This window comes from Pristis pectinata, chromosome 19, assembly GCF_009764475.1.
Source record: "Pristis pectinata isolate sPriPec2 chromosome 19, sPriPec2.1.pri, whole genome shotgun sequence".
Lineage (NCBI taxonomy): Eukaryota > Metazoa > Chordata > Chondrichthyes > Rhinopristiformes > Pristidae > Pristis > Pristis pectinata.
Genome location: NC_067423.1, coordinates 17,981,129 through 17,994,834, shown reverse-complemented (window position 1 = coordinate 17,994,834; position 13,706 = coordinate 17,981,129). Strand labels below are relative to the sequence as shown.

General features: G+C 43.9%; 2 protein-coding genes across 2 annotated transcripts in view; both read right to left on the bottom strand.

Moving 5' to 3' along the window:
- The window catches only part of chkb (choline kinase beta), a 697,917-nt gene that overhangs the window by 408,328 nt on the left and 275,883 nt on the right, over positions 1-13,706 (bottom strand). The window lies entirely within an intron of this gene.
- The window catches only part of LOC127580352 (galactose-specific lectin nattectin-like), a 95,491-nt gene that overhangs the window by 80,919 nt on the left and 866 nt on the right, over positions 1-13,706 (bottom strand). The window lies entirely within an intron of this gene.

Below are 13,706 nucleotides of genomic sequence, written 5' to 3'. Positions count from 1 at the left end.
ACAATCAAGGAAGAAACAATATGATACCCACCACCCCTTTCGTCAGTGCAGGTACAGCTCTATGCTACTAGGGACACTAACTGAAATGCTCCCAACCCTTTGTACAGTACACACTTCACCGACGATTTCTCCAGCACCGTCCCATGTCCTCAGCCTAGAATGAAGCAGGATGAATCCCTCGGAACAGTCAAAGAGGCCAAACCAAGCACATGTGGCACTCTTTGTAGTGTTGGAGGGTTGGGTGGGTCCAGCACAGGTGAGTTACAAAGGCCAATGGCCCAGTGCCAGCAAGGACTAATCAATCACAAAGGCCAATGGCACAAGGCCAAGTACAAAGGTGCTTAAAGGGACCAATAGTCAGGTGTGCACTGATGGATGGAGTGGAGACAAACCTTGATTGACAGTGCTGTGTCTTTCGACCAGGTAATGGACAGTGCTGTCATGTGACAGCCACGACTCTCCACAATACAGGGGCATAGATAAGGTGGGCAAGAAATATCTTTTTCCCATTATTGAGAAATCCAATACCAGAGGGCATGCATTTTAGGTGAGGGGGTAGGTTCAGAACAGATGTGAGGGGTATGTTTTTCACTGAGAGAGTGGTGGAAGCCTGAAATGCATTACCTGATAGGGTGGTGGAGGCAAATTCATTGGGGGCATTAAAGAGGGGCTTGGATGAGCACATGAATGAGAAGAATATAGAAGGATATGGCATTCTATAAGTAGGAGGGAATAGCTATGTCAGCGCAACATTGTGGGCCAAAGGGCCTGTTCTGTGCTGTACTGTTCTATGTTCTATGTGCTAATGGTTCCAAATATTCCTGGATACAAATGTTCAGGACAAATGGGGGACCGGCAGCAGCAACATTGAGGGCAATATTCCAGTGTTGGAGATGATCAAGGACACTGTTTAGAAGTAAAACAAGAGCTGGGATCAGACAACTGGGACAAAGGCTCAGCAACTAGTGGGAAGGATGTTGAGGAGAAAATTGAACAGAGACCTTGCAAAATTTAACAGAGATGCAAAAACCACTGAATCCTCAAAGCTGCTTCTAGTCCTGTGTAACCAAGGCTTGTGCAGACAGAGTGAGCCTGGGGATGGATTTGTGGTAGATGCAGCCAGTGTTGAGGCCAGATTTAGAAGCTGCAGTTCTTGGACAGGTCACAGGTTGTTTTTGATTCAATTAACTGATGCAGCATATTGCATTTTACAGTCTGTCCTGGCCTCTCACTACCAGTGAGCACTCTGGGCTATTATACAGCTGACGATTTCCAGAGTGAGTTTGGTTACCTGTGAGTTGTGTGTGTACATTTCTCTGACCCTCTCAGTTACACAGCTGCCTCTTGCCTGCATCCCTCGCTTCCATTCACACCCCCCTCCACCCAGCTCCTGTGCCCAAGATAAAAGGACACAGGCCCGGGGGAATTGTGTTGCCATGGGGAGAGAAACGTCCAACTGACAGAAAGGGGGGTCGGGATAAATGTGTCAGTTTTGGATTGGTGGTCAGTAACTAGTGCAATGTCAGAAGGATCAATGCTGGGACTCAACTATTTATAATCTACAGTTCAGACTGGGATGAAGGGACTGGGTGTGAGGGACTTGAGCAGATTTGCTGATGATACAAAGATGGGTGGGTTCGCAAGCTGTGGGGAGCACACCCACAACTTGCGAACCCACAGCCTGCAAAGGGACATGGTGAGTGGGCAAGGAGGTGGCAGATGAAGTCTGGTTTGGGAAAATATGAGATCATCCATTTTGGAAGGAAGAATGAGCAAGCAAAACATCACTTGAACAGAGTGAGACAACTGAATGTTGTGTCACAAAGGGATCAGGGAGTGAAGTAGATGAAACACAGAGTTAGCATGCAGGTACAGTAAGTACTTGAGAAGCTGATGGGATGTTGGCCTTTATTGTGAGGGGTATGGAGTGTAAGTGGGGAAGTTTTGCACTTTTACAGGGTACGGGTTAACGTGCACCTGGAGTACACGTTCAGTTTTGGGCTCCATGTTTGAGGAAGGATCTGTTTGCACTGGAGGAGGACAGAGAAAGTTCACCAGGTTGGACCAATACTCATTGGTGTGCAGAAAAATGAGAGGTGATCTGATTGAAAGATTTAAGACAATGTGGGTGATTGGCAAAGATTTGATCAGCCACGGGCTTATTGAATGGTGGAGCCGGCACGAGGAACCAATTCAGCCGACTCCAGCCCCTGAGCTCTCCCATCCTCCTTGCTTGCTCTCCCCTCCCCTCCTGCCTCATGCTCTCCCTCCCCCTCCACCCCAGCCTCCTCCCTTGACTAGCTGCCTCACCCATCCTCTCACTTCCCACTTTTTAAGTTGCAGATGATTCAGATTTGTGCTCTCTGAAATATTGAAGTGATGTTTCTTTGTTTCAGGATGGTGCCCAGTACAGATTGGTGCCCACTTCAAAGAGAATAGAACACGTGCTTCGCTTGTTGAAGGGTGAAAGTGTTGCTGTCATGCTCTGGAATTTCACCAGTTTCTGTTATAATTTCCTTATATTTAACAAAAAAAAGTCTGCTTTCACTTCCGATTAATCCAGGACCATTTCATACCTGATCATCGGGCTGCACCTTGAAACCACACAGACTGTTGCAAATCCATGCGAGAAATGATGAACATTAACTTCTCGGGGGGACAGTTGAAGGTAACTTCCAGCAGCAGCTGTGTGAAGCCCTGGGCCACAGGTGCTCCTGTAGGAACCTGTAGCAGTGTTTGTTCAGTGTGTGTTCCCATACTGTGTATCGTTGTCCTTCCTGTGCCCCAGCAGTCTCCCAACCCGGTGACATACAGATCCTCAGGGCTGATTATCCTTGAAAAGCTGTTGAGATTTGGGCCATTTACAGTGGGTTAAGGTGTTGGTTTGTGTTGGGGGGACCAAGGGCTGAGCACGAATGTGACAATTCAGACTTTGTTGTGGTTTACCTCTGTTGATTAATTTATGGTGTCCCTTGCAAGGTCTGTACTTGTTGTCTAAACCTAATTGCCCTGAACAAGGTGGTGGGGAGAGATTTCCTTGAACCACTGCATTCTTGTCCTGAAGGTGTTCCCACGTTGTTGGGTTGGGTGTTCCAGGATGTAAACCTGGTGCCGATGAAGAAATGACCCCACATCAGCCTGACTTAGAAACATAACTTGGAGGAGAAGCTGTGGGAGGGGTTGCTGTGCACCTGCTCCCCTTGTCCTTCTTGCTGGAAGACGTCACCTAACCACAGAAGTAATGAGGTGTTGTTTTCAACACACTTCAACACCATTTGAGGAAAATGAAAGAGCAATGTGATTCTGAGCAATGAAAGTTAGTTTGATTATATTTTAAACCATACTTCTACAAGGATCTACTGTCGAGGTTTGTACAACTGCAACTTGTAACCTTGACCAAGGGACATCTGCCCAGGTCCCTGCTCCTGAAGAAAAAGCAAATACTGGAAACTTGAAGTAGAGAAACTCAGAACTGAGCATCCTCAGTAATGTCACTGGGAGGAAATATCATGTTTAGGTCAATGAGTTACATTTCTAATCTCTCTCTCCACAGTTGCTATGTAACCTGCTTCCATTTCATTCCTGCTTCTGATCAGGGTTCAGAGACCAAGACCAACCTTTCACCTAAATAAATAAAATTTGCATTAACTCCCTTTTTGTGATATATCTCAGTGTCGCTGATGCCGCTGACATTGAGCGGTTTGGTGGAGAACACAGCTGCCCACAGTCAGGCTACCCGCTGGGTGTTTGTTTCTTGTTGTGTGCTGCAGGTAACAGTGACTCTCCCCTCCCCTCGGTTTGTATTGTCAGTGGCCTGCTGATCCACGGCCAGTACGGAAAGCAACCCCCGGGCTGGACGGTGTGTTGGATACATCCCGGCTGTACTGTGGGCAGCCCCTGGAGTAAGTGTGTAGACTGCAGTGTCATGTAGTTTACTGACTGACTGGAGGACTGAATGCCAGCTCAGTGAATGGGAAGCAAGAGTGAGAAGAGTGAATCTACCCAGGTGGGTCAGAGTGGTTTAATGCTGAGTTATTCCCACCATCTCATTCACTTTCAATATCAGTTCAGAAAATTCCTCAACTCCCAGGGCCCCATCTTCCCTCAGCACATTGACTGGAGAGTTGGGCAAGGCCCGACCCCACTTGAGTTGATGGTTAAACAGACAGCAGAGGTTTTCTTGCAGTTGTGCAAAGGAATTTCTGGGCCTAGTTCACCTTCTGCAGCCCATCCACAGTATTGTGAAACCTCGTTCCCTGCAACTATTCCAGTAAATCCCCTCTGTCCCCTCTCCAGAGCCTTTATTTCACTCCCATGCGCGGTGACCAGGACCCGACACACCAGGTGTGGCCGAAGGAAAAGACTTAATTTTGCAAAGTCTGTGCCACCTTCTCCTCAGTGCAGCACTGAGTGCAGAGGTGGGGGGGAAGCAACAGTGGGACAGGAAGGCTGCTGGAAACTGGACTCACACAGCACCACACACACAGCTCAAGATGCAATTCTCTTTATTATTGGCTGAGAAGCTAAGTGAGTACAGTCACCACAGGCAGTGAGAGCGGCTACAGAGAAATCAAGACACTGAATCCACTGCTGGAAAGGATAAGTGGATGATTCTGGAGTCTTCTAACCACTTCACCGTTTGTAGGAACAAACAAAACCAAATTTCAGGTCACAAGCTGCATCATTCCAAGTATCGTCACCTTGAAGCAGGGAAAAGAAATCCAACAGTTACCTGTTAGTCCAGGTAAATTCTGGATATGTGAAATAAATGCTGGAAAACACTCAGAATCCCAGGCAGCGTGTGTGGAGAGAGAAACAGGAAGGTCATTGACGGAAATGCTATCTCTGTTCCTCTCTCCAAAGATGCTGCCTCACCTGCTGCGTGTTTCTACTATTTTCTTTTTTCTGTTTAGTCCAAATGTTTCATCTATTTGAGTCAGGGTCTGTGAGCCATGAATTTTCCCCGTCTCTTGATCTGGGAATTTGCCTTGTAAATAAAGGGAGTCACTTCCTGTTGAGGTGCCGTGTGCAGTCAGAGTGGGTGTTGCTGAAACCTGACACCTCACAATATTCACTGGGGGTTTGGACTGTTCCAGACTGATGTGGCTGGGCTCACCCTGGGCTGGAACTCCCTGTGTGGGCTGGACAACACGCCTGTCCCATCAGAGATAAACTGAGCCCTTCCCATCCCATGGAGTTCACACAATGGGAACAGAGTCTGGAATATCCGGATCTGGAACTTCTGCGACCGATTTAAATTCTAAATCTGGGAATTTTACACCAGTGCACATTCCGATATCTGCAGTGTTACACCCGGTGTGTGTAGAATTAGGGTGTTCCCTTGCACGTGGAGCACAGAAACAGAGCACTCGGCCCACGGGATCCGTGCTCATGTTGCTGCTCCACACCAGCCTCCCCCCTCCCTTCATCCAAGCCCATCAACAGATCCGTCTGTTCCTTTCTCCATCTCCCTCTGCCTTAAGTGCCTCTGTGCTCTCTGCCTTGATTACTTGTGGTCCTGAGCTCCACCACACACAAGTCAGGAAGATTTTCCTCTGTTCTCTCTTTGTTTTATCGGTGACTATTTTACATTGATCACCAGTGAACCTGGTTCCACACACAGGAGGAAACATCCTCTCTACATCCACCCTATAAATCCTTCACAGTGAGAACTGCCCCAGCTGGTTCACGGTACAGCATGTCCGGTCTAACCATGGTTAAACAGAGGTAGAGCAGAATGTTTCTGCTTTTAGTTTTATTCATCAAGAAATGAACTCTTCCTACATATGGAATAATAAACATCCTAGACTAAATAAAGTTCACCTTCAGAAGGTTGAAAAGAATGGAGGTTTAGCCTGACCTAACTTTAGTTCTTATTACTGGGCAGTCAATATATGAAATCTTACGTTCTGGTTACGTTACATTAATCAAGAGGCTTGTCCAGTATGGGTTTCTTCGGAAGCTAGCTCTGTTAAAACATTTTCTATTATTTCTCTGCTTTGTTCTTCACTTCCTATATCATTAAATAAACTAACATATAATTTAGTAGTTAAACATGCTTTAAGGATTTGGTTACAATTTAGAAAATATTTTGGTTTATTGAGTTTTCCTTTGTCCAGTCCCATTTTCATTAATTATTTTTTTAAACCTTCTATGACTGATGTCATTTTTAAACAGTGGGACAAATCAGGTATTACTTGTTTTCAGGATCTGTTTGTTGGAAGAAACCTTTCTTCATTTGAACAATTGTCCACCAATTATAATTTACCAAAAACTCATTTTTTCTGATATTTACAAATTAGAGATTTTCTTCGCTCTCAATTACATTTTTTTCCTATCAGTCCTGATGAAAATTTATTAGATATAATCTTTAATTTGAAACCTTTTCACAATGGCTCAATATCTAATATTTATGACAGGTTACTAGGAATGAGTAAGGTGCCACTAGATAAAATTAACAACACTTGGGAACAAGATTTGCAGATGTCAATTTCTGAGGAAACTTGGAATGAAATTTTAAATTGGTTAATACTTCATCATTATGCGCCCTTCGTTCTATCCTTCAATTTAAAGTGGTTCATAGAGCTCACTTGTCTGAAGATAAACTATTTCGTTTTTATTCTGATATATCTCCTTACTGTGACAAATGCAATAACAGAGTGGCTTCTCTAATTCACATGTTTTGGACGTGTCCGAGTCTTAAAAAATATCAGACAGAAGTCTTTCAAACTTTTTCTGTCCTCTTCAAAATACATTTTAAACTTAATCCTTTGCATTATTTGGGATCGTTGGAGAAAAAGATATAACTTTGAAGGCTTCTGACTTACATATTCTGGCTCTTATTTCTCTTATAGCCAGGAGAGCTGTGTTGCTTAACTGGGAGGAAGTTACTCTGCCGACTCATGCTCAATGGTTACGGGATGTTATGTCACACCTGAATCTAGAGAAGATTCGCTGTTCAGTTTTTGAATTTAACTTAAACTTTCAAACCCTGTGGGGACCTTTTTTGAATTATTTTCAAAATCTTTGATTTGATGACTAAAATACAGACATTGGCTGACATTGTACATTTCAAGGGTTCTTCCTTGTTTTTTTTAATCCAACAGCTTTGGTTTTTAGTAGTGAGAGTAGATTTTTTAAAATAATAAAATATTCCAATTTTTCCTTTATTATTAACTAACTATTACATGTGATTATTAATTTAGAGTACTGTGATCCTAAGTATAATTTAGCACAAGGTATTCAGTAGTATTTTTACTGTCTTTTTTGATGCATGTACTCTATTTTTTTCATGGATTTAATAAAAATATTGTAAAGAAAGAAATGAATATCAGGGCATTCTTTTCAGTGTTCTTCATGTCCTGTGTCACACTGTACCTTCCGCTAACTGAATTGTCACGCCCCTTGTACATTCACCCTGCGCAGTTACACTCAGTATTTGTTCCCCTGATCCCTGCATTACATCCCATATATCCTCTTCTAACTGCTGGGCAGTCAGTCCAGTTCTTTCAAGCACAGGACTCATGGGGTTGGTTCCCTCCCTCTGTGTAACAGCAGGTTTGTTAAGATAACCTCCTGTTCAATACTATCCAAAATCAACTTAGAAAAAAAGTAACTTTCCTGTCACTTTTGCACTTACGGTAACGATGAATGTTCACACAGTGTTCATTGTTATCAAAATTATTTGGTTCACTCTGTGCCCAGTTTTGGTAACTGTACGAAGATCCATCAATCCATGTGAAAGTCCCTTCCTGTGGGGTATAAATCAATAATTATCTCTGTGGGAATGCTGAGTAACCTGCCCCTTAACAGTACAGGGAGGAGCTGTACCTGAGCCGGAGTGAGACCAGAATACGAGCAGCCAGGACAAATAGGGCAGTGAATGAGATTTTAAATGATGGACTGGCAGGGTGGGGGAAATCTCATGGAAGTAACAGAATCCTTGGAACAAAAGAAACCAGATCTGAGAGTGAAGGTCAGGGAATAGGAATAATGGTAACTCAGACAGTGAGGGAGAAGGTAGTCACTGAACACAAATGCAAAGTCTGATCTCTCAAAGACAGACGGTGAAACAATTCAGAAAGTAATTTAAAACACTTGCAGAGCAATGAACACAGAATCCCAAACCAAAAAGGAAATGGAGGCAGTAAGTTGTAGCATGGATCCAGATGTGTGTGTGGAGGAGTGGAACACTGAGCACATCACCCACTCCCCCCACCCCACTGCCCCACCTACGGGGACCAGCCCAGATCAGGAGCACATCTGGAATATTCACTTCCCAGCCCCAGGACTAGAGGGGCTTTGAATGTGTCTGAAGGTTTAGTCCATCCTTTCCTCAGGGGAGTAAATTTCACAGAATGTTTCCATCCTCTGAACAGATTATTTCCATTCAATAGTGTCACTTCTCACTTCAGATAGAGTGGAGATGGGGTTTGTGAGTTGTTACGGACTAGGTTACTATTAGTGAATGTCCCTTTAAGATACAGCATTGTGTGTGTGTGTGTGTGTGTGTGTGTGTGTGTGTGTGTGTGTGTGTGTGTGTGTGTGTGTGTGTGTGTGTGTGTGTGTGTGTGGGTGGGTGGGTGGCATGGTTATGACAACAGAAGATAAAGGACGTAATGACGTTTTTGAAGCAGTCATTCGGATTCAGTCGGAGGGGAGAGAGAGAGAGAGAGAGAGGGAGAGAGGCACCAGCCTGCTAGTCTCTATCGATGGGTGAAAAACAGTAATTGTTCCTGTCACTACAATCCACATCTGGATTTTTGGAATAATCCGGTGGAGTCCACTTTGTCGTTAACCTGTAGAGGGAAACAGGTATTTGTGTGGATGGCCACATCTCGGATGCCTTTCAGGGTGGCAGATACTTCAGAACAAAGCAGTGGAGTTCATTTTGTTGTTGACCTGCAGAAGGAAACAGGTATTTGTGTGGACAGCCATGTCTTGGATGCCTTTCGGGGTGAGGCAGATGCAGTGGAGTTGTCACTACTGAGTAAACACTGAGGTGTCATTTGGGTTCCAAAGTGGAAGATTTGGATTTCGTAATTACTCTCTATTTTCTCTCTAAGTTTTGTCTTCAGTTAACGGTGGTTGTTGAAGAAGCCTTTGCTCACGTTTCACCTTATGGCTTGCTGAACTGAACTTTAAGACTGGACTTGAAGTTTGGGAATTTGCCACACACACACGGCGAGTTTAATTTTGGGGGTTAATGTTCAAGGTTTAACATTTTTACTTCTAACATTCCAACATTTTTACTTTTATTTTTCTTGTTATCATAAGTAGTTATTAATAAAGTTGTTTTTAACACTTCTACATGACACAGAGTGTTTCTCTTGTTGCTGGTTCGTAACAGAGTAGATGCAGAATGTTACAAGAAATCACATGTAATAGTAACAGAAAATTTCTTGAAGCAATCAGCAGGTGGTGAATTCTGACAATCAAACAGATACTTCATGTGAAAAAGTTTCAATCCTACATCCAGCTGCTGTCTCCAACATCCACAGACATTTTATCACAACTTCAACAAATTCTTGAAAGCAGTGATTTCATCCACATTCTGATTCCTGGGAACCAATCTTGACTGCAAAGTGAGTTACTGTGTACAAAGCACTGGAGATCGTTTCTTGTGGCAGAGAATTCAAAAGCAGAAAAGTTGTGTAAAACTTAGACAGAAGCTTGGCGAGATCCACTCGGATCCTGTGCACAGTTCGGAAAGGGTACAGAGAAACCACTGAAGGTGAGAATGTATTTGCAGGAAAAGTACCAGAACTGAGAGGCCGCACTTATCAACAAATGTTGAGCAAAACTGAGCTCAGTGACTGAGGGTGATCTCCCTCTCCCTCTTTCTCTCTCTCTCTCTGAATGGCTATCTGCTCTAACTGTAGAGCCACAACTACAATGAACACTTGGATGTTAAAGCCAGATGATCGTCTGAGGGGGTCACTGGGATCCTTCTTCAAACTATGAAGATTCAGTCAGGTCGACATAGAGAAATGTTTCCACTTGTGGTGCAGTCGAAAAGCAGGGACCATAAATATCAGAGAGTCACTGATCAATCCAGCAGGCTCCTCGAGAGAAACCCTTTTCTCCAGAGTATTCACGATGTGACTCACTGGGGTCAGGGATGGTTGAGACAGATCAGAATCTCACATTTAAGGGAAAGACAGAGAAGCTCATGAGGGAGAAGGGAAAGTCACACTGATCGTGTTAGATGAAGGAAGGTGAGAGGAGGCTCATGTGGAGCATAAACAGGGACAGAAACAAGTGGGATTTGATTTGTTCACAGGACATGGTGACACTGGCCAGACCTGCATTTATTGTCCTTCCTTCATCATCCTCTGACCATTTCAGAGGGCAGGTAAGAGTCCACACATTGATGGATCTCTGGAGTCACAGTGAGGCCGGACTGGGGAAGGATGGCAAGTTCCTTACCCTGAAGAACAACAGTGAACCAGATGAGTTTTTACAACAGTCTGGGAGTTTCATCATCACCGTTACTGATCGTAACTTTTTTCTCCAGATTTATTCATTTTATTTACTTGGATCCAAATTCCCCAGCTATTGGGATGGGATTCAAACTCGTGTTGCTGGATCATTAGGATACCACCCAGTAACTTAACCACTGCACTGCTGCACCCCTGTTACTCTGCAGGATGTCACGTGTAATTCTATCTGTGGTGATAATGTAACATGTCATCGTTAACTGTACCTTGCATCTGTCATTCAGGCCAATCCATGCAGTTGGTTTGTCTTCGTTCACAGCGCCAATCACGTTGGAAATGAATGTGTTGTGTTCCTTTGAGGTCACAGAAGCCAGCTGTCCGTAATGTGGGCGGTGATTGCAGAAGTCCTTTAAACAAAATAAATAATTTATCTGCTGCTGAGAATCAGAATCTTTCATCCTCCTACAGACCCCTCAGTAAATGATCCGACCTGATGTTGGAAATTCAGCAACTTTGTTCACACAGTCAGAGTTCTTGTTCTTCAAAGTCCTTGGTGTCAAAACCAGCACTGTGTTAACTCCTGGATGTGGAGTTTTCCCTAAAATCCCCAATATTTCACCCATTGATCCAACTGATAGAAACTGGAGCCCACAGCCTCAGTAAAGCGCACCCTGGAACATAGGGACTCATCATAGGCAATTCAACGAGAGGCTGTACTGTGAGTTCAAGGGAATGAACCAGCAGAGACCAATATTCCCCAGGCCTCCCAGAGCATTCATTGGTTTCAGGGACTTACCTCAGCTTTCAGCCATGTCCGTTGGTTGCTGAAAAACCGGTAACAGGAGTTTAAAGGAGAAAAATAAAACCAGTGTTCATCACAGGGTCCTGTGGCTATTTCACATTTTTGAAGGCCCCTCTGAGTCTCCTCCACTTCCAAGAAATTGTTTGTCCCTTTCAGTGAAAGAGAATTAGGATTTAAACCAAGTGTAATAATCAAAGCACCAGTCCCAAATAGTCACAGTTTTTGCTGTTTCACAGTATCAGACCTTGATGGACACACAGAAGGTCAGGGCTCGAGGGGAGGAAGGAGCACCGGCTGTAGCTGTGGCTGGTCTAGTGTTTAGTACAGTCCTCACGTCATCTCCCCCAGTCCTGCTCTTGTAAAAGGGGGAAATAGACAGATGAAGGAACTGCAGGCTAATCAGCCTGACATTAGGAGTGGGCAAGTTGTTGGGAAAGGATCTGATGGATGACACAAACCAGCATTTAGAGCGGTGCAGGTTAATCAAGGACAGTCAGCACGGAGATGTTAAAGGAAGACTGTACACTTCCTCTTCTGAGGCTGTTCATCAGGATCGAGAAGGATTTGCCTCCCAAAGGAGTGGAAGGTGTTGATGCATAAGGAAGGGCATACTTCCTTCTCCAGAGAGATCAAAAACCAAGGGAATGGATTCAAGTTATTGTTCAAAGGGTCAGTGGGCAGATGTGGAAAATATTTTCACTCAGAGGGTGGTGGGTGTCTGGAACTGTCTGCTTGAAAGGGCGGTAGAGGTAGAAACCCCATCACATTTAACAGTACTCAGACACTGAGATTTACATTTGAGAAGCTGTGACCATCAGTGCTATGGACACAGTGCTGTGAGATTGGTGGTGTTGAGTTTCCACCTGCACTGACACAATGGGCCAAGTTGCCTCCCTCTCACACATAACCTTCCTCATATTCTATCAGAGTGGATCGATGGTGTGCTGTCTCCATGGTGAGTGTGTCCTTGCTCAGGTACAGAGACAAAAATGACACACTCCAAAGGAGTCTCACTCAAACTCTGTAAAGTATCAGCAAGACTTTCTGCTCCAACTTTCCTCCAATTACAGCCAACACATCACTTGGCTTCCTCACTGCTCACTGTCCCTACATGAACCTCTCAACACTTCAGGAACCACCACACCAAGATCCCTCTTCACAACAGCGTTTACTGGTTTCTCACCATGTAAAATCCCCATTTCACAGACCAAAGTGCACAACCTCACAGTTTCCCACAATATTCTCCATCTGACACATTCTTGCCTACTTGCTGAGCCTTCCAATGTCTTATTGGAGACTCTTGCTGTCTTCCTGCTTCTGACTCTCTCACCCAACTTTGCACCATCAGAAAACACAAATGTTGCACACTGTCCTTGTATCCAAGGCAGGCACAGAATGTGTCAATCACTGATGCCCAATGCTAGTTCTTGAGGCAGCCCACTGACAGCAGTCTGACATCCTGAAAAAGGTCTGTTCATTCTGATTTTCACATTTCCATCCTTTCAACAATCTTCACCCCGTGCTCTAAGTTACTACCTCCACCCAACTCCATGATTCCCATAAGGTATAACAACCTTTTATAAATCCAGAGAGACCTGATTCATTATTTCCAATGTACCTATATGTTAGTTACATCCTCAAACATCTGATGGATTTGTTAAACATGGCTTTCCCTTCATAAAACCTTAATAATTATGTCTAATTGTGCCTAAAAGCTAACACTTAAAGAAAGAAAGGAAAAGCTCATATATTTGCCAAAAAATGCAGAAAGCTGGAGAATTAGGAAAATTCCAAAATTTCCAGCAAATCACAATTAAATTTTCAGCAGAAAAAATTTAAACAACTTTCATCAAAGGTGATCCAATATATTGTGATAAAAGGAAAGCAGAATTTGAGAGGAATCCTGTGGGAAACATTAAAACAGAAAAACTATTTCCAGAGAAAGTGAAAAGGAGAAGTTGAAAAGAATTTAATGTGGGTCCCTTCCAGACCGAGACAGGAGAAATAATATTGGGGGAGTAAGGAAATGACAATGAAATGAAACAATTCCTTTGTCTGGCTTCTTGGAAGATAACACAGGAAATCTCGGAAAAAGAGAACAACAGGTACAGCAGGAATGAGGTGAAACAAATTAGCATCATCAATGCACAACTGTTGGAGAAATAATAATGCTGAGTGCCAATAAATCCTCAGGAACTGATGTCCTGTGTCCCGAGCTGTTGGGAGAGGTGACTATGAAGATACTGGATGCAATGGAGTGTGCCGCAGGGATCGGACCCCATCAGTTTACAAACTATATCAATGATTCGGACAATGGGACAAGGAGTATTGTATCCAAGGTTGCGGCTGACACAAAGCTGGTGGCAGTGGGAGTTGTGAAGAAGATGCAGAGAGACCTCAAGGGGATTTAGACAGACTGAGTCAATGTGACAGACATGGCAGATGGAATAATAATGTGGAAAATG